Genomic DNA, 18,500 nt, shown 5'->3' with positions numbered 1-18,500 from the left:
AAGAAAGCACTGAAGGTAGTGGCTTCACTGCCTTTGTTTGACTACCTGACTTCAAGGTGCCCCAGTCTGCTGGAACATGTTCCTGACTCATTCTGGATGCTGGGAGTGCTATTTAGATAAATGGTCATAACATTTCTACTTTACCTTGAATTAGAAAAGGTACTCCTTGTTAAAACTTTATGCAGTTAGGGCATATACAAGTAAAAAGTGAAAAATATTTATCCCTTGTCTCCTAATTATTCTCCCTACATTAGTCACCACCACTTCTATCTCCAGGGGTGACCATTATCATCAGTTTAGAGTTTGTTTTTTCATACATTTATATATATATATATATATATATAATATATATATATTATGTATAATATATATACATAATATATATATTATATGTATAATATATATAATATATATACATAATATATATATAGCTAAAATAAACTCACACCATGTGTATTTGCAAACATTTTTCAGCTTCAATTTCTTTAGATTGTATTAATAGCTCTGTCTGATTTCCCAGGGGAAAGTATTTTCCTGAAAACAAAATTACTGCTCCTAAAACCACTCATCTATTGCAACTGTACAGTGAGAAATGATAGTGGATCTGGTAGCAATGGAACTGTGAGAACTGGTTAAATAATGGAGATCCAGATACCTACTGAGATCCAAACATGTGATATCCTATGTGATATCCTTTTATAAAATGGGAGTTCAGTAAGTGATTCATACAGAGGTATCACCTCTATTTTTATTTACTATTTAGGAAGCCTAGTACATTTCCTTTACTTTTGCTTTCATGAGAGTCATCTACTTTATTTCCAATTTAAAATTCTCTATTAAAACTACTAAGATAAATTCTGATGCTATCCCTATTCCACTAAATATATTTAGCTCTGTTAGCACATACACATTATTTAAGTATGAAACTTTCACCAACAGCAATATTATGTTGTTTCTTTCTTATGAAAAGTTTATTTCACTATTACTATCTTTTAGCATCATTTCTGTTGCCATTTTCATCAACAGTATATGCGTTTTCTACAGAGAGATGTAAGGTATCCATTTTTTCTTAAGATACTGGCTATCTGGATGAGAATATTAAACAGACAGTAGTTCAAGTATCACAAATTGTTTAATTCATTCAGGAAACATTTTTTATCACTATGTTCTAGGCACTGCTCAAGGCTCTGAGGTAAAGCATTCAACCAAAAAGATGCAAATTTCTGTGCTCATGGATTTTATATTCTAGAGGGTAAGCAAAGCAATAAACAAGAAAAATAAGTAAAATATAAGGTATGTTAGAAGATTATCAGCACTATAAAGAAAACTAAATGAGGATAACAAGGATTCAGAGTGCCGGGGGTTGTGTTTGTGCAATTTTAAATTAGATGGGCAGGGTGAACCTCACTGAAAAGGTGATATTTAAGCAAAGACCCGAAGGAATTATGGAAACAAGCCAGGCCAGTGTAAGAACGTTTCATGCAGAAGAAAAAGAGCCAAATCCCTGAGGCAGGGCCATACCTGATGTTTTCAAAGAATAGCCAAGTCAGGATGGCAGAGTAGAGTCAACAAGAGAGAAGTAGTGAGAGACCAAGTTGGAGAGGTCAGAGAGGACCCGATATTATAGATCAGGACCTTGGTTTTGAATCTGTTAGAAGTAGAGAGCTGTTGGAGGTTTTGAGCAGGTGAGTAGCATGATCTGACTGAAGTCACTCAACTGCTGGGTTAAGAGTGAGAAGTCATCAGATGATGGATATAATTCGGAAGTAGGGACTGCAAGATTTTCTGATGACTTGGGGATGGAGTGTGAGACAAAGAGAGAATTGCTCCAAAATTTACTAGTCTGGGAATATGGAGTAACGAAGTTTCTATGACTTGCAGTTTCATCAAACTTAGGAATTTAGTTTGGCACATGGTAATCTTGAGATGTCTGTTAGGTGCAAATAGAGATGTTACACAGGCCATTGGATATGAAAACTAGCATTCAGGTAAAAGGGTTTGTTGGAGATAGAAATCTTTTTGTCTTCAGGGTATAGACAGTTTTCCAACTGTGATACTGGGGAATGTCAAGAAGAGATGGAGCATCAAGGCAGAGAAGAGGTCTGAGGGCTGAGCTCTGGGAACCTCTGTATTAAGCAGAAAAGAAGAGAAACCTGTAAAGCAACCATTAAAAATCAGTGAGGTAGTGCAGCCTTGAAAACATGCTCCAAGGAAGAGTGATCAACTGTGACAAATGTTGATAGATCAAGAAAAAAAGAGAAAAACAAAATATACAAAAGTATAGAAATTCTATAAGAAAACAAAAGTGGAACAGAATTATGGGAAAGGAACTGGAGGGGAAGGGGAGGTCAACGACTTATTTTCGAGTATGGGAGAGTTAGCAGTACAGATGAGAGACACATTCTGTTTGGTCTGCAGTGTTTTAACAATTTTTGAATTTGAAAGTCTTTTGAAAGGGCGTGTTCTCTAGGCATCCACTACCTTTGCCAAGCCCCTCCAGATATTCAGGTTTGCAGCTCATGCAGGAAACTCTAGGCCATGCTTGTCTAACCCTTGGCCTATGGGCCGCCTGTGACCCAGGATGGCTTTGAAAGTGACCCAACAGAAATTCGTAAACTTTCTCAAAACATTATGAAGTTTTTTTGAGATATATATTTAGCTCATCAGCTATCATTAGTGTTAGTGTATTTTATGTGTCATCCAAGACATTTTTTTTTTTTTTTTTTTTTGAGACCGAGTCTTGCTCTGTCACCCAGGCTGGAGTGGCATGATTTTGGCTCACTGCAACCTCCGCCTCCAGGGTTCAAGTGATTCTCCTGCCTCAGCCTCCCGAGTAGCTGGGATTACAGGCACCTGCCACCACATCCGGCTAACTTTTTAATTTTTATTTTTAATAGAGACGGGGTTTCACCATGTTGGCCAGGCTGGTCTCGAACACCTGACCTCGTGCTCTGCCAGCCAGCCTCGGCCTCCCAAAGTGCTGGGATTACAAACATGAGCCACTGCACCTGGTCGACAATTCTTTTCCTTCCAGTGTGGCCCAGGGAAGCCAAAAGAGTGGACACCCTGGCTCTACGTCATTGTGGATTTGATATCTACAGTTGTGGTATGTGTAAATAGCCCTGAAAGACATGTAACTTGTAAGTCATGTAATAAGTCATATGTAACTACACTGAGGCACTTTTTATTAACTTTTAAAAATGTAAGATAAAATTTTTTCTTTGGAAAACACAAAACTAAAATTTGCTTATGGTATACAATTTAGAAGCAGAAAAATGAAATAAATATTAATCACAATGTATCCTGAGAGATAAACTCCTGTGAACACTTGAATGTATATGATTTCTTATGTGTGTTTTTTTCAATGAAACTATATATAAGAAAAATGAGATCATACTATAAATAATGTTGCATTATTTACTTTTTATGCACAAAATAGAATAGCCTTTTGAAATCACCAAATACTCTTCCACAATATAATTTTTATAAATACATAGCATTCCATTGCATGATGCGTCAAGATGTGCTTAATTGGTTACCTGTTTAGATATTTATTTATTTATTTATTGTGAATAAAATAATGTGACAATGAACACTCTTGTAGCAAATCTTGCTCTTCCTAAGAGAGGATTTGAATCCTGAGTGCTTCTGGGCTGGTTTGAAAACTGAGTCACTTGGCTGTAGGGTGAGCTAGCTGACTTCCTCATGCAAAACTCCATAAAGTTCTGTTGTCTTTTTAAAATAAACTATCCCAGTTAATCTTCGTTAAAGGAGGGAGCTATTACAACGTTTTGCTTTTAAAAAATGAGGAAATTTTGATTTCTCAAAGAGTTCTTCTTTGGTTGTTGATTCCCTTTAGAATATTCACATAGTTGGTGCCAATCTTTTCTATATACGTTCTATCTGGGACTCCTTGTTAAAAAAGCAGCAAAAAGGGGTCGCTAAAGATTCTAAAATATAAAGCTTTTTTTTCCTTTTTTTCTGTGATCTCTATCTCAACTTCTAATGGTGTTTATTTGCTCTTTAATGTCATTCTAGGTAAAGAAAAATCAGCATTTTAAATTGCTCATGTGAATGTTACTGTTCATCTTTATATTATGCAAGGCCAGTTTTAAAGGCAGAGATAAGAACATTGAACTCATATGTGGAATCACTGAAATTACACAATTCCTATTTTGTAGCTCCTACATGCATATGCCACATGCAGTGGCAACTATATACAAAGCTAACTCAACTGATTTTTTTTCACTTTGTAATGCATACACATTCTACCAATACTCTATTTTTGGATTACTCAAAGAGTAAAGGTAGAAATAAAAGGAAAAGGAACTATGGGTTGCCTCGTCTTTTCCTTTCTTGTTATGTCACTACTTCAGCCTAAATGGTTGGCTAACATGGGGAAGCAATACAAGTAAGAAAGATATGATAAGTTTCCTGGACCATTTGTGTTTCTTAGAATGCCACTGCCTTCTTCTGTCTTCTAAGCAAATTCTCGTTCAAACAGGAACTGCAGCCTACCAGGGCTGTCAGCTGAAGATGTTGCAAGCTTACCTTGTACTCTCTTTGAGTCTCACCAAGCTCCTGTGCATTGTGAGTCCTCTAGGGCTCTGTGCTCATGGGGCATCACATTGTATGTGATGGGGCTTCAGGGAACTGCAAACACACATGTTGCATCTTTCTCCTTTGCTCACACATGCTCCATTGTCCTATCAGACTTTACTTTCAAAATACAAGTTTAAAGATAAAATTCATAAGCATTTCAAGACCATAACCACAGAGCATACAACCAAGCACAGAAGCCTTCTGGCCTCTGGGTGCTGTATGACTGCCCAGGTTGGACACTCATGAAGCCTGCCTTGGTTCCAGTTTTTTTCAAATGACTTCCTGTCTTCACAGCTCTAAGACAAGTATTTGTCAAATAAACAAATGAACACTTCCTTTGTTCCAGACAGGGTGCTTGCCATTTAATCCTCAGACAACCATGAGATGAATCCTTTTCTTATCTAATGTTATAAAATCTGAGGCTTACAAAGCTTAAGTTATTTATATAAGGTTATATCGATTATAAGTAGCACAACCCGAATTTGAACCCAGGTAGTTCTTTCTCTTTAAATATAATGAAGGAGACACTTTAAAACTGTTCTTTAAAGGGGTGATGAAAATAAGGAGTTGAGATCTGAACCAGCATTGTGAAATAAAGCACATATAGTTTACTAAAACAATTTATGGCAACTTTGAATAATGTAGAGATAAATGTATGATTTCAGTGTCAATGGCCAACCCTCTTTACCTAATCACTTAGGCAGCACTGGCAAAGGATGATGCATCCGCTAAGCTCTGGAATAGACTTTTTCTTTCACTGTCCTGCCACTCACTCATCTTTTTTGGGCCCATAATGAAATGTCTTCCAGCCAGATCTACCCTTTCCATGTTTCCTGCTGGATAGATCCACTGCTGAGAAGTCTAAGTATCCTTCAACAATTGTTCACATTTTAAAGTACAGAATTTTCTTCAAATAAAGTCCTCCAGCTGTAGCTATTTCTACTACTGAACAAATGCTGACACTGAAGGGGTGCAGCTTGCCTCCAAAGATTGCCCTGCCAAATATGTCTGGCAAAGCTGCCCGGGAATATCTTCTTGATCTACACACAGAAGTGATGGGAGCCATTTCAATTCTTAACTTTTTGCAAGGATAATAAAACTTCTGTTCTGCGTGCCACCTCCACAGAGCTTCCTGAGCCATGTGACATACCATTATTCTCTAGGAACCTCCCAGGTCTCATCTATTCACCAAGCTCTATCAGCAGAGGGAGCTTAAGCTGTCACCAGGGGCCACACTTGGGACTTGTGCTTTAACTATTTCATGAATTTTTGGGGTGAGGGTATGTCTCTGAGTTTAGCAACTGGCTAAAAAATAATTTTCTTTGTTTAAAATATTGAATATTAGCCCCTCCTTTCTCCTCCTCTCCAAATAATGTAGCCTTTCCATATTGCGTGATTTACACAGTCGTGAAAAGTTCTTACCATCTGAAAATCCATGACAAAACCCATAACAATGTGGGAAGACGTTCCTTTAAGAATGGTTTGGGAATAAAGACAGATGGAAAGAAGAGGGTTTAGAAATAAGTTAGGAAACGGGGTTGGCCACAATGGATATACACACACATATAGTTAGTCATAAACTATAGTTTTCATCTGAAAGGCAATAGAGTCCTCATGAGTGTCTTGGGAGAAGGTAGTGATGCAGTGATTCAAGATTTTGTTAGCAGATTGAATTGGCTAAAGGACAGAGGGCTTAGAGGTTAGAAGACCAGAAAAAAACAAAACAAAGCAAACAAAAAAACTACCACACAGCCAGATTTGCCCCCCCCCCCCCCCCCCCCAAAAAAAGCCCAAAGCCAGGTAGCACAAGCCAATATGAAGCACAGATGAGTACAATATTCTTTTAAACAAAGGCCAAATCAATATGTTTTGAAATTTGAGATGTGGTGAGGCACCTACTCTTTGACACCTTCCAGCATTGGTAATGCCATTTGTAGTCTATGAAACTAATAAAGGGTTTCAGATCTGTCCATTCGGTGCTGGCATTAACACACAGGGAAATAGTCAAGGCAAAATGAAAACACAAAGGTACTACTGTAAAAATATTGTATTATTTGGATTCAGTCACCATCAATTTTGCCAAATCCCTGAAGATTTCCATTGTCCTACATAGCAGGGATAAAGGAAAATATAGAGGTGGATGCCAAATTATTTAAGTTGAATGTTTTCCTATTTCTTTTGCATGAAATGTCAGTAGTTCTTTAAAACGCAGTTCATAGTATTGCCATATTTTTGTTTTCCTCATATATGTTGAAGAAATATACAGATTTCGGCCTCTGCCTTACATTTTAAAGTCATCATTCTCAAGGAACTGGTTTCATTTGTGAATATGCTGAAGCTCAAAAGAAAGAAAAAGAACAAATATTGGTGTGAAACGATGCTTTAAATGCATGGGTACCAGACGGAAAAGCTTTTGGTCTGTTCCTATATTTGATCAAGTGGCTTGTCTAATCCATTTGACTACGGACGGATGGCCTGACATGACTTCAGATTAGTTTAATAGGGATTAAGGTGGCATGAAGTGTATAATGCTATGCATTTGTAAGTACAAACATACTTAGAAATTCATTTATCTTTGGGGAGTGATGGAGGTTAGTTCAAGCTCCAGCTATATTTACAAACAGATTCTAGCCACAGCTGAGCAGTGTGGACCTGGGGAAAATAACTGTGCCTGCCTTTCCTTAAGCCCACAAGGCCTTTTGATTTCTGCCCAAATAAAGCAGGCCTTTGGCATTCAGCTCCCTTAGCTGGCAAGATATCTGCATAATGTCTGCAGAATTTAGAATGGCCAGGAGGGGCAGGTCAAAGACAGCCAAATTATGATATCATACCCATAAAACTTCATCAATGGTGACACACAGAAAACACTCAGTAAATTGCTTTCATTAATTTATCCTTATTAAGAAATACTAAGCAGTGTCTTCATTCCTTGGCAGATTTCTGATTCTGCCATTTCCCTTCCTTCCTTCATTGCTTTTCCTTTACAAAAATAAGCAACCATGGGCACAGAGTGACAGTAGCTGAAGAAATGTGGCCTGGGGTAGCCTAGGATGTTCACACTGACTGAGAGGAATGTTTTATAAATGCTCTATTTGCCTTTGAGAGAGCCAAAGACTTTTCTGAATCTTCTGCTCTGGGTTAGGATGAGAGTTATTCCTGCAGTTAAGTAAAAGGAAACCTGACTATAGAGAATTCTGTGCCTCCCTTCTCTGAGGACAAGAACGGGGGCACTGAGGGACCAGCTGCACAGAACCGGTGTTGGCCCTGGGTTGCAGTGCCCGGACTCCATTGGACAGAGGGAGTAGGGATGGTTGTGAGGCTGTCAGGGCAGATGCAGGATCAGGAAAAGAGAGGGATATGCAATTGAATGTAGGCCCAGTTTTTCTTTGGGTCACACACGTTTCTAAATCTCACTAGTCTACAAAAATGACGTCAGGAAAAACTGAGGGAAGTGAAGCATTTCCTTGTAACTGACCCTGTTGGGAGTTGAGAGTGTCATCATGTTGGGGCAGATATTCCCAAGTCTCATCATCTGTCTTATTTGGTTGCCTGTTTGGGGTCTTGGAAGCTTGACCCAAAGGCATTACGCAGTGAGTGGAATTCATAAACCATTTCAGTGCCTTATGGCAGAGAACTTTTGCATATAGACCAACAATGAGAAGAGAAGCGTATAAGAAAGCTAAGACCAAGAGAGACAGAAAGAACAATAAAAAAATACCCAAAAGAAGATTTATCAGGACATGTTTAAGGTGGGAATGCATGGAGAAAATATTTTGAATATGAAAGAGAGGATAAAAGATTCTGCATTGTTTCACAAGCAAATTTTAAAACAGCAGAGATATAACTATGTACGACAAATAAACCCTTGTTATTTTGTGTTCTTTTCTTACTGTGCTAAATTTATTTCTGATTGTGGTATGCTTAGGAACATTCAAGTTCTCAAATATATTTTGATTCCTTTAGTTATCATAGGAACTGACTGAACTATGGATGCACTATGGCCTTGCATTCTTGAGGACTTCCATGTTGAAGGAGCATGTCAGGTGGACCCTTGTTGACGACGGTCATTCATGCATGCTGTGGAACTGTGTCTGACAGACACGTGGGCAGGAAACTTGATAAGGGAAGTACCCAAATTTAGATGTTACTTACTCCAACAAGAGAAGAAGAAACCAATGATTGCAAAGCATGGCTCAAAGAAGGAAAACAACGGTAAAGATAGCAGCTCTTTCTCCCCCTCAATATCCAAATCTTATTGCTTTGGCAAAATTGTTGCCTGGAGAAGCAGTCCTGCACCAGGGTAACAAATAGACAATTATGACGCTCAGCCAGATTCCTTGTGAATGAACCAAACTTGAACTATGCTATAATTTGTTGAAGATGCTAAGGTCTTAACTCTTTTTGACATTACCATATGAAGACTTAAACACATCCATGATAATTTCATCTAGGTAAAGAGTTATGGTATTCAGTAACAGGAAGTAGGGTCAAGAAATAAAGAAGGGACACACTGGCTTTTAAAACAAAACAAGTCAAACAAATATGAATACGTAATTGAAAGAAAGGCACCTTGATGAGAGTGCTTGACAAGAAATCAGGACCTGTGAAGTCGAGTGCAGACTCCATTGCTGAACAGCTGTAGAGGAAGGAAGTAGCTGCTCTCTAAGTTCCCTTTTAGCTCTGCATTTCTATGATTCTGATTCCTCTTCGTAGGAAATACAGTTCCAGTCTCAAGAGCACTGAATAGCCATGAAGAATGGTGAGTCTGATTTATTTTAGTCATGGAAGAGACCTTCTATTCTGCATCGATAATTATCTGAGTTTCCTTTTGTACATGCATGCCAATTTTGTTATCTTGAACACTAAACTTGTGGGTTTATAATTTGCTGGAAAGTTCAAATGTAAGATGATGAACTGCTTAGGTGTTTTATTCCCCGCCCCACCTCACCCCAAGTAAGAATGACAAATCCATTTCCTGGTGCCAGCTCCTATTATTTCTTCCCTCTGGCAGGTTAGATCTGTTGTCAGTTTCAGAAGCAGAGATCTGATGTAACTTAGGTAGTATGTTGAGATTTTCTGCTCAGGCCTCTTCTTAAACAAACAAATGAAAACCTTTGCAAGGTCGTGTGAGCTAATATAACAATATTTTTCATTTTTGCATTTCTATTTTTCCTCTCTAGTGGTAGGGAAAAATAAATTAGAGAGTTCTGGGTTAAAGGCCCTCAGGTTTTTTTTTACAGGTAATAGTATGTTCTGTTCAACAGTTTAAGCACATTTAAGTAAAATGAAAGGAAATGAAAATGAATTATAGGCTAAAAGCAAGATCTTGGCTTCCAGGAGCCTCTCAGCTGATGGTTCCAGGTATCACGAAAATAGAAATGCTGCCAGAAGAGGTACTAAACATGAACCAGGGCACACTGCAATTCTTGTCTCTCAAGAGGAATGCAAATGGTCTTGCTGTGGTTGATGTAAATATGTGTAAAACAACAACTACAGAACACCTAACCTTTCAATACCTTTGGAAAGCTCTATATGTTGATTGAACAGGGACTTTGATAAAAATGACAGTTTGTCACCACTCTCTTGAGAGAAGTGTAAAATAAAAATGATGTGTGGTATATGTGTGTGTGTGTGTGTGTGTGCACATGTGTAGGTGGAGATGAGATATTCCTACACTGGCTTTCTTGATGTGAATCAGTATGTTAACATTTCACCTGTCTAAATTTTATAAAGGCTCTATCTCTAGAAGAAACAAAAGCAGTATCAACTATGGCTTTGGACCTGTTTGTGTTTATAGACGGGTTGTCCCATCAGTGTGGTCTGTCTAGTAAGGCCTGTTTTATCTACAGAGTAATTGTTCTCCAAGATCATTTGCTCTGTACTGCCCAAATATTTAGTATGTATTTAGGTAACAGTTCTGGGATACTGATGGGATGCAGTATCTGAAGATGACTGATATGGTTTGGCTGTGTCCCCTCCCAAATCTCATCTTGAATTCGCATGTGTTGTGGGGCAGACCCAGTGGGAGGTAATCGAATCATGGGGGCATGTCTTTTCTGTGCTGCTCTTGTGATAGTGAATGAGTCTCAGGAGATCTGATGGTTTCAATAATGGGCGTTTCCCTGGCAAACTCTCTCTTCTCTTTGCCTTCCACCATGAATGTGAGTCCTCCCTAGCCATGTGGAAGTGTAAGTCCATTAAACTTCTTTTTCTTGCCAGTCTTGGGTATGTCTTTATCAGCCACATGAAAACAGGTTCACACAGTAAATTGGTACCAGCAGAGTGGTGTATTGCTAAAAAGATACCTGAAAATGTGGAAGCAACTTTGGAACTGGGTAACAGGTAGAGAGAGGCTGGAACATTTTGGAGGGCTCAGAAGAAGATAGGAAAATGTGGGAAAGTTTGGAACTTCATAGAGACTTGTTGAATGGCCTTGACAGGAATGCTGATAGTGATATGAACAATAAGGTCCAGGTTGAGGTGGTCTCAGATGGAGAAGAAGAACTTATTGGGAACTAGAGCAAAAGTAACTCTTGTTATGTTTAGGCAAAGAGACTGGTGGCATTTTGTCCCTGCCCTAGAGATTTGTGACATTTTGAACTTGAGGGAGATGATTTAGGGTATCTGGTGGAAGAATTTTCTAAGTAGCAAAACATTCAAGAGATGACTTGGGTGCTGTTAAAGGCATTCAGTTTTGTAGAGGAAACAGAGCATAAGAGTTGGAAAATTTGCAGCCTGACAATGTGGTAGAAAAGAAAATCCCTTTTTCTGAGGAGAAATTCAAACCAGCTGCAGAAATTTGCATAAGTAATGAGCTGAATGCTAATCTCCAAGACAACGGGGAAAATATCTCCATGGCATGTCCGAGGTCTTCACAGCAGCCCCTTCCATCATGGGCTTGGAGGCCTAGTAAGAACAATGATTTCATGGGCCCAGGATCCTCGTGCTGTGTGCAGTCTAGGGACTTGGTGTCCTGAGTCCCAGCCGCTCCAGCCATGGCTGAAAGGGGCCAGTGTATAGCTCCAGCCATGGCTTCAGAGAGTATAAGCCCCAAGACTTGGCAGCTTCCATCTGGTGTTGAGCCTGCAAATGCAGAGGAGTCAAGAATTGTGGTTTGGGAACCTCTGCCTCAATTTCAGAGGATATGGAAACGCCTGGATGCTGAGGCAGAAGTTTACTGCAACGGCAGGGCCCTCATGGAAAATCTCTGCCAAGGCAGTGATAAAGAGAAATGTGGAGTTGGAGCCCCCACAGAGTCCCTACTGAGGCTTCGTCTAGTGGAGCTGTGAAAGAGGGCCACCATCCTCTAGACCCCAGAATGGTAGATCCACTGACAGCTTGTACCATATGCCTGGAAAATCTGCAGACACTCAGACACTCAGTGCCAGCCCATGAAAGCAGCAACTTGCTTTTGATTATACCCTGCAAAGCCTCAGGGGCAGAGCTGCCCAAGGCCATGGGAGCCCACCTCTTGCATCAGCGTGACCTGGATATGAGACATGGAGTCAAAGGAAATCATTTTGGAGCCTTAAGATTTGACTGTTCTGCTAAATTTCAGACTAGCCTCTTTGTTCTGGCCAATTTCTCCCATTTGGAATGGCTGCATTTACCCAATGCCTGTACCCTCATTGTATCTAGGAAGTAACTAACTTGCTTTTGATTTTACAGGCTCATAGGCAGAAGGAACTTGCCTTGTTTCAGGTGAGACTTTGGACTGTGGACATTTGAGTTAATGCTGAAATGAGTTAGGACTTTGGGCAATTGTTGGGAAGGCACCATTGGTTTTGAAATGTGAGGACATAAGATTTGGAAGGGGTCACAAGCAGAATGATGTGGTTTGGCTGTGTCCACACCCAAATCACATCTTGAATTCCCATGTGTTGTGGGAGCGAACCCAGTGGGAGGTAACTGAATCTTGGGGCAGGTCTCTCCTGAACTTTTCTTGTGATAACAAATGAGTCTCATAAGAGCTGATGGTTTTCAAAAGGGGAGTTTCCCTGCACAAGCTCTCTCTTCTCCTTGCCTGCCCCATCCATGAAAGACATGACTTGCTCCTCCTTGCCTTTCACCATGATTGTGAGGCCTCCCCAGCCCTTTGGAACTGTGAGTCCCATTAAACCTCTTTTTCTTCCCAGTCTTGGGTATGTCTTTATCAGCAGCATGAAAAATGGACTAATACAATGACATAAAGTCAAGTTTTTATGCACTTGGCTTTTAATCTATGATATCTCTAATTATTTCCATTTGATTCCAGAAGATGAGAGGGGGAGTTGGTGGGGCTAATAAACCCCTGCTTATGTCCCAGACTCTGAGATGGAAACAGTGGTGCTTGTAGGAATTCTCATTAAAGACCTGATCAAACAGGCTTCATTGACTCATAGGCTGCTGTGTTGTTGCTGGGTGTGTGTTGGTCCCCTCCCGGCACTTTTATTATTTCCTTGGCACCTCTAGTATTGTGCTAAAGGTCATCTGAGAGTCAGATAGAAGAATACATGCCAAGTATATTTACTGTACTGGCACCTGTACCACACATTTCTAAGGCCCACACATTTCTAAGGCTGGCAGTTACTCTGAATAACCTATCTTTCTAGGTCATTGCTTGTTACTTTAACCCATTATGGCTACCATTCCTTCCTCCCAAAGCAAAAATGTCCAAGGAACTTAAAGGAATTACTCTTATCAGTTTGAATACCTCGATGAAGACTTTCAACAAGGGCAGGTCACCACAGGTAAAACATTGAATTGTTTAGAACAGACAATATGCAAATAAAAGAATAAGATAGTATCTGTTTAAAGTATTTCTGGGAAAAATGTAGCAAAAAATTATAATTCTTCTATCTCCTGCTCTCCTGTGCACAACTTGTCTGGCTTTAGAAATGTGGATGTCCTCATCTTTTCCAGAAATATCCTGTAAAGCTGGATTAAGAGGATGATGTGAGGACAATTGGATGTAGTGACATAAAAAAACCTAGCAGTCAACTTTGGTGGGTGAGCTGGAGAGTTAAATTACACAAGAGTAGCTCTCTTTATTAAGTTTTTTACAAAGCCATAACAAAAAGCTAAGAGTGGAAACTGTTTCCACACAGACATGTTTTGGACATATATTCCCTGATTCATACTATGCAAATGCAAAAAGAAAATGATAGCTTGGCGATCTCCAACGGTAACCTGGAGATCATTCTACTTTCTGACTTTAAACAGGTTAATAAGAACATATGTCTTTAAATGAAGAAGGCCGACTTCACTTGCATAAATGACATTTGAGGGTCTGAACATCAAAGAAACTAAGAAGTTGAAGGATAGTTGGAAGTGGTGGGTGGAAGGAGGAGGTATATTAAGAAATAAAAATCCATAGATATACAAAATAATAATAATAACAATTATTATTATTATTTTCAAGATGAAGTCTTGCTCTGTCACCCAGGCTGGAGTACAGTGGTGTGATCTCGGCTCACTGCAACCTCGGTTTCCTGGGTTCAAGCAGTTCTCTTGCCTCAGCCTCCAGAGTAGCTGGGATTGCAGGCATGCACCACCACACCCACCTAATTTTTGTATTCTTAGAAGAGATGGGGTTTCACCATATTGGCCAGGATAGTCTCGAACTCTTGACCTTGTGATCCGCCGGCCTCAGCCTCCCAAAGTGCTGGGATTACAGGCATAAGCCACTGTGCCCGGCCCAATATATAAAATCATTTAGGGCCTAATTATTGGTTTTAATACAGCCCCCAAAGAGATTTGGAGAGTACATTAACATGTGCCCTTTCTTTTATGTAGTAACCTCAGTTTCTATACATGCAGAGGTGGGGCAGGGGACAGCTGTGAGCTGGGGTTCTGAGAAACTTGATTACTAGATTGATATCATGGGAATTTGCTGATCCTGTGTGAGACAGTTTGTTAAATCCCATTCATGTGTCCAAATACATGATTAGGGACTCATAGTAACCACCCCTGTTCACACATCTATCATTCAGACACAAAACAAAATACAAAACACCAAATGTCTCTAGAGTTGAGCCAGATCTTTCTTATCTTTGAAGAATCAAAACTTATAAAAGCCTCAGGGAACTGAAATGATTTATGAATGTTCAAAGTTGCTAGACTTTTGACAATTGTTCTTGCTAAAACAAAACTGTTTACATTATCTTGTATTGCCATACAGATTTTGACCAAAATAAAAGTTTATTTCCAAAAATAATACTGTTTTCTTGTTATTTTCCCCTTCTATTTAGATATTGCATTTTAAAAACTTTCCTTTTTTCTTTTTATTTTTTTTTTCGGTAAAAGCTATTCCAAGTAAGAGTGTTTAGTAGAAACAGAACCTTCTCAATAAAGTGTTAGGAAAACCTCTCCTGGTCTGAGCTGCAACCTGCACCCTGTCACCAGGCTGACCAAATAGATATTTATTACCTTTTAAACTACCAGAGAAAATAGTAGGCTTTAGAATATGTGGATTTGGGCTTGGTGAAAAGAACAGTGTTGATTAAAAAGAGTAGATAAATCTTACTCTTTTGTGGAAATGCCAGGGTCCTGCTACCATTTCTTTTTCTGTCATGTGTGTTTTCAAAAAGCAGTTAGTAGAATATCACTGATGTTTACACCCATGAAGAAAACAGCAAGCCAGTGTATTATTTTTTAAAGCATTCATTTGTGGGTAAATTTGTGCCTCATAATCAAGTGTTGTATTTGCCTTCTTTAATTATGTGATTTCTTAAGAATGTTCAGCTGTCAGATTTTTTTTCTGGAAATAGAGCCTGGGGAAGGAGAAGACATACTGTAGTGAACTGCAAAAATCAAGAATCACAATTTACATTTTCTTTACTCACTTTTAAAGTAAAAGCAGAGGTGTGAACTGTGGGTAAGCTAAAAGCATCACTGGCCAATTTTGGTTAAAAACAGACCTTTTTTCTCATCATTATTAATTTAAGGTGATGGGTATTTCACTCTTTCATGAGACACTGAGGCCCTCAATGAAGAAATAATCCCATCTTATTAATGTCTGATTTAGCAACTTGTCAGTCTTTTTTTTTTTTTTTTTTTTTTAGACGGAGTCTCGCTCTGTTGCCCAGGCTGGAGTGCAGTCGCATGATCTCAGTTCACTACAAGCTCCGCCTCCCGGGTTCACACCATTCTCCTGCCTCAGCCTCCCTAGTAGCTGGGACTACAGGTGCCCACCACCTCGCCCAGCTAGTTTTTTGTATTTTTTTTTAGTAGAGACGGGGTTTCACCGTGTTAGCCAGGATGGTCTCGATCTCCTGACCTCGTGCTCTGCCCGTCTCGGCCTCCCAAAGTGCTGGGATTACAGGCTTGAGCCACCACGCCCGGCCCACCTTGTCAGTCTTAAATGAGAGAGTGTAAACACCTAGAAAATCTCTAGACCCATCTTGATGTCATTGGCAACAACATCATTCTTTCATATTTTAGTTAAAATATTCAGTATCTTTAGGCATTCTTGTCCAGTGACTGTGGGATTATAAATTGGTGTAAGCAAGAAAGTAGCTTGGTAATATGCTGTAAGAATCTTAAAAACGTAGCTCTTGAATTGGTCATTTCTCTTTTTAGAATATATCATAGGAAAAAATACCAGATACAGAATAAAAAAGCCAATATGTTGATTTTCATGTAACCCAAAGATCGCCAGGCCCTTCAACTATCTGGGATTACCCAGATAGTTTTAATATGCTAGTTAAATAAGCAAGCTCTCACCCACATTAACTGCAGAGAGTCCCAGTGACTTTTCAAAATGCCTAAATAGGGGAATTAGGTGGGGACAAGAAATACTTATACTACCTTGTCTCTGCTATAACTTGCTCTAAAGCCCTGTAGCAGGCCTTTCTTTAACCCCTATGACATCTCATCTCTGCCTTTGTATGTCATGTAAGCTTTGCTGGTTCCTTTTTATGCCTTTTCCGTCATTTCTCCAGCATTTAGAATTTAGAGTGGTGGAAAGATTTACAATGCAAAATAGAAAATTACTTAAAAATGCACAGGCCACATCCATGCTGTTAGAGTTTGTTGGCCATCCAGGAGTTGTTTCCTGGCTGAGTCTCTCCTTGGGCTCTGCACGGCAGCCATGTTGCTGGGCCCTGGTCTCTTCTTTCAAAGCCTCCTTTCCTGTCCTTTCTTCCTTGGGTCCTAGCAACTTAGCCCTCCTGGATTCCTTCCTCCAGCCTCAACACTTTTCTCTGAGGAACCAGAGAGCTGCTCCAAATCATTTTTTTATTTCAAAACCCTTTCCTTTAGAGGAAATATATTTTCACTTTATTTTGCAGAGCTGTTTAGATTCCTTAATTTTGACATCCCATTCTAAACTTTGCTCTGGACCTGCCTTAGTTTTTAAACCAAAGGACTTTTTAAATGTTTTGTTCAAACATAAGAGTAATTTTTTTTTTTTTGTCTAAAATTGTATTATATTCTCACTTCTCCTTGCAAATTAATAAACATTAATATTTTTCCCTGATGTTCTGATAACTCGATAATACTAAAAGTAATCTGAAAAAAAATTAGTATCCTCCATAAAGGAATATGATTTGGAAAATTGCAGTCTATTCATAGAATAAAATAATAGCTTTTAATTATAAGTTATATTCATAAAATGTTTGGCTTATATGTCACAATTTTAAATGACATAACATTATAACCTATGTAATTTTGACCATGTAAAATTATTAAAATTAAGCAGAAGGAAATATACTAAAATATTAGAGTATCTATTTTGGATGGTGGAGTTATGTGTGATTTTTATATTCTTTTAATTTTTTAAATTGGCTTCCAGTTTGTCTATAATAAGCATGTATTACTTTAATTGCTTAAAAATAAAACTTACTGCAAATTTTCAGAAATTTGGATTTAAAACCTGTAGACTTTTAGAAAATTTGTTTTTTCTCTTTTCTCCTTATATTGCTTATTTTCTATTCACAATGGTGGTATTAGGCTAGTCAACATGAACCCAAATATGGTTAATGGTCTGGGATGAATGGTGGGGCCAATAACGAACGAACTCAGGTTAGTAACTATTTAGCTTAGTAGAAAAAAAAAAAAAAAGATGAAAAACCAGTGTTATCTACGGATACCTTTTTCTTTTCCTGTTTTTTTTTTCTTTTTTTTCGGGGAGTTGGTTGGGAAGTGGGTGTGGTTGCCCAATAAAAACCAGAAAATCTACTAGAAAAATTCTACAAGAGCTGTAACATTTAGGGACATCCATTATGAAAAGCATTCAGAAGAAATATTATTAGTTAACTACTGAGAAGGTATCATTACCTATAACCTTCTAAATCGCTAACCAGGCCCTAGATTAGAAACCAATTACAATAATCTCACACAGTCTAGTCATGTTCTGGGGCAATACAGGCAAACACTCAATTCTTCCATGCTTACTCATATATAAACTAGAGCCCCTGAATTTTATATAGTTAATGCCATCTGTTATAATTAAATTTTCTCTCACCTGACATTTAGGGCTGCCATGTAACCACACACTACATGTTTCACCAGACTTATGGAGAAATTCCCATTGAAATCTGTAAACAAATCTCTTGTGTCTTGTGTAGCAAGTTGAGTCTTGTGAAATATGACTGGCTTTTAAACCCTTCTCATAGGCCCCACTGGTTGCAGCTACAAACGTATTATTCTCATGGTTTAACACCTTCGTAAAGTCATGCATTGGATTTGGGCAATTCTCCCATCACCTGAATATACTATATCAAAATCAATAATTACAGGCAACCCATTGATTGCAAAAGGCATAAATGTGCAATGAGACATATTGGAGCACCAGAACTCTTTACAGAGTAGATACATATTACAGGCAATTGCATTCTCCTTCAGACGGATTTTGTGTGTGGGTGTGATATACTCAGATATAACTACTGTTGAATTATAGTTGTGCCCACTTTCCCAAA

General features: G+C 38.7%; 1 non-coding gene across 1 annotated transcript; it reads right to left on the bottom strand.

Annotated features, from left to right (window-relative positions):
- Positions 1-17,729: 17,729 nt before the first annotated feature.
- Positions 17,730-17,791, bottom strand: LOC111554218. The gene has a single exon (XR_002735184.1). It is a non-coding gene; the product is annotated as a U7 small nuclear RNA (small nuclear RNA).
- Between the last annotated feature and the right edge of the window lie 709 nt (positions 17,792-18,500).

This window comes from Piliocolobus tephrosceles, chromosome 3, assembly GCF_002776525.5.
Source record: "Piliocolobus tephrosceles isolate RC106 chromosome 3, ASM277652v3, whole genome shotgun sequence".
Classification (NCBI taxonomy): Eukaryota; Metazoa; Chordata; class Mammalia; order Primates; family Cercopithecidae; genus Piliocolobus; species Piliocolobus tephrosceles.
Note: the sequence above shows the minus strand (reverse complement) of the source record. Positions and strands in the feature narration are given on the sequence as shown.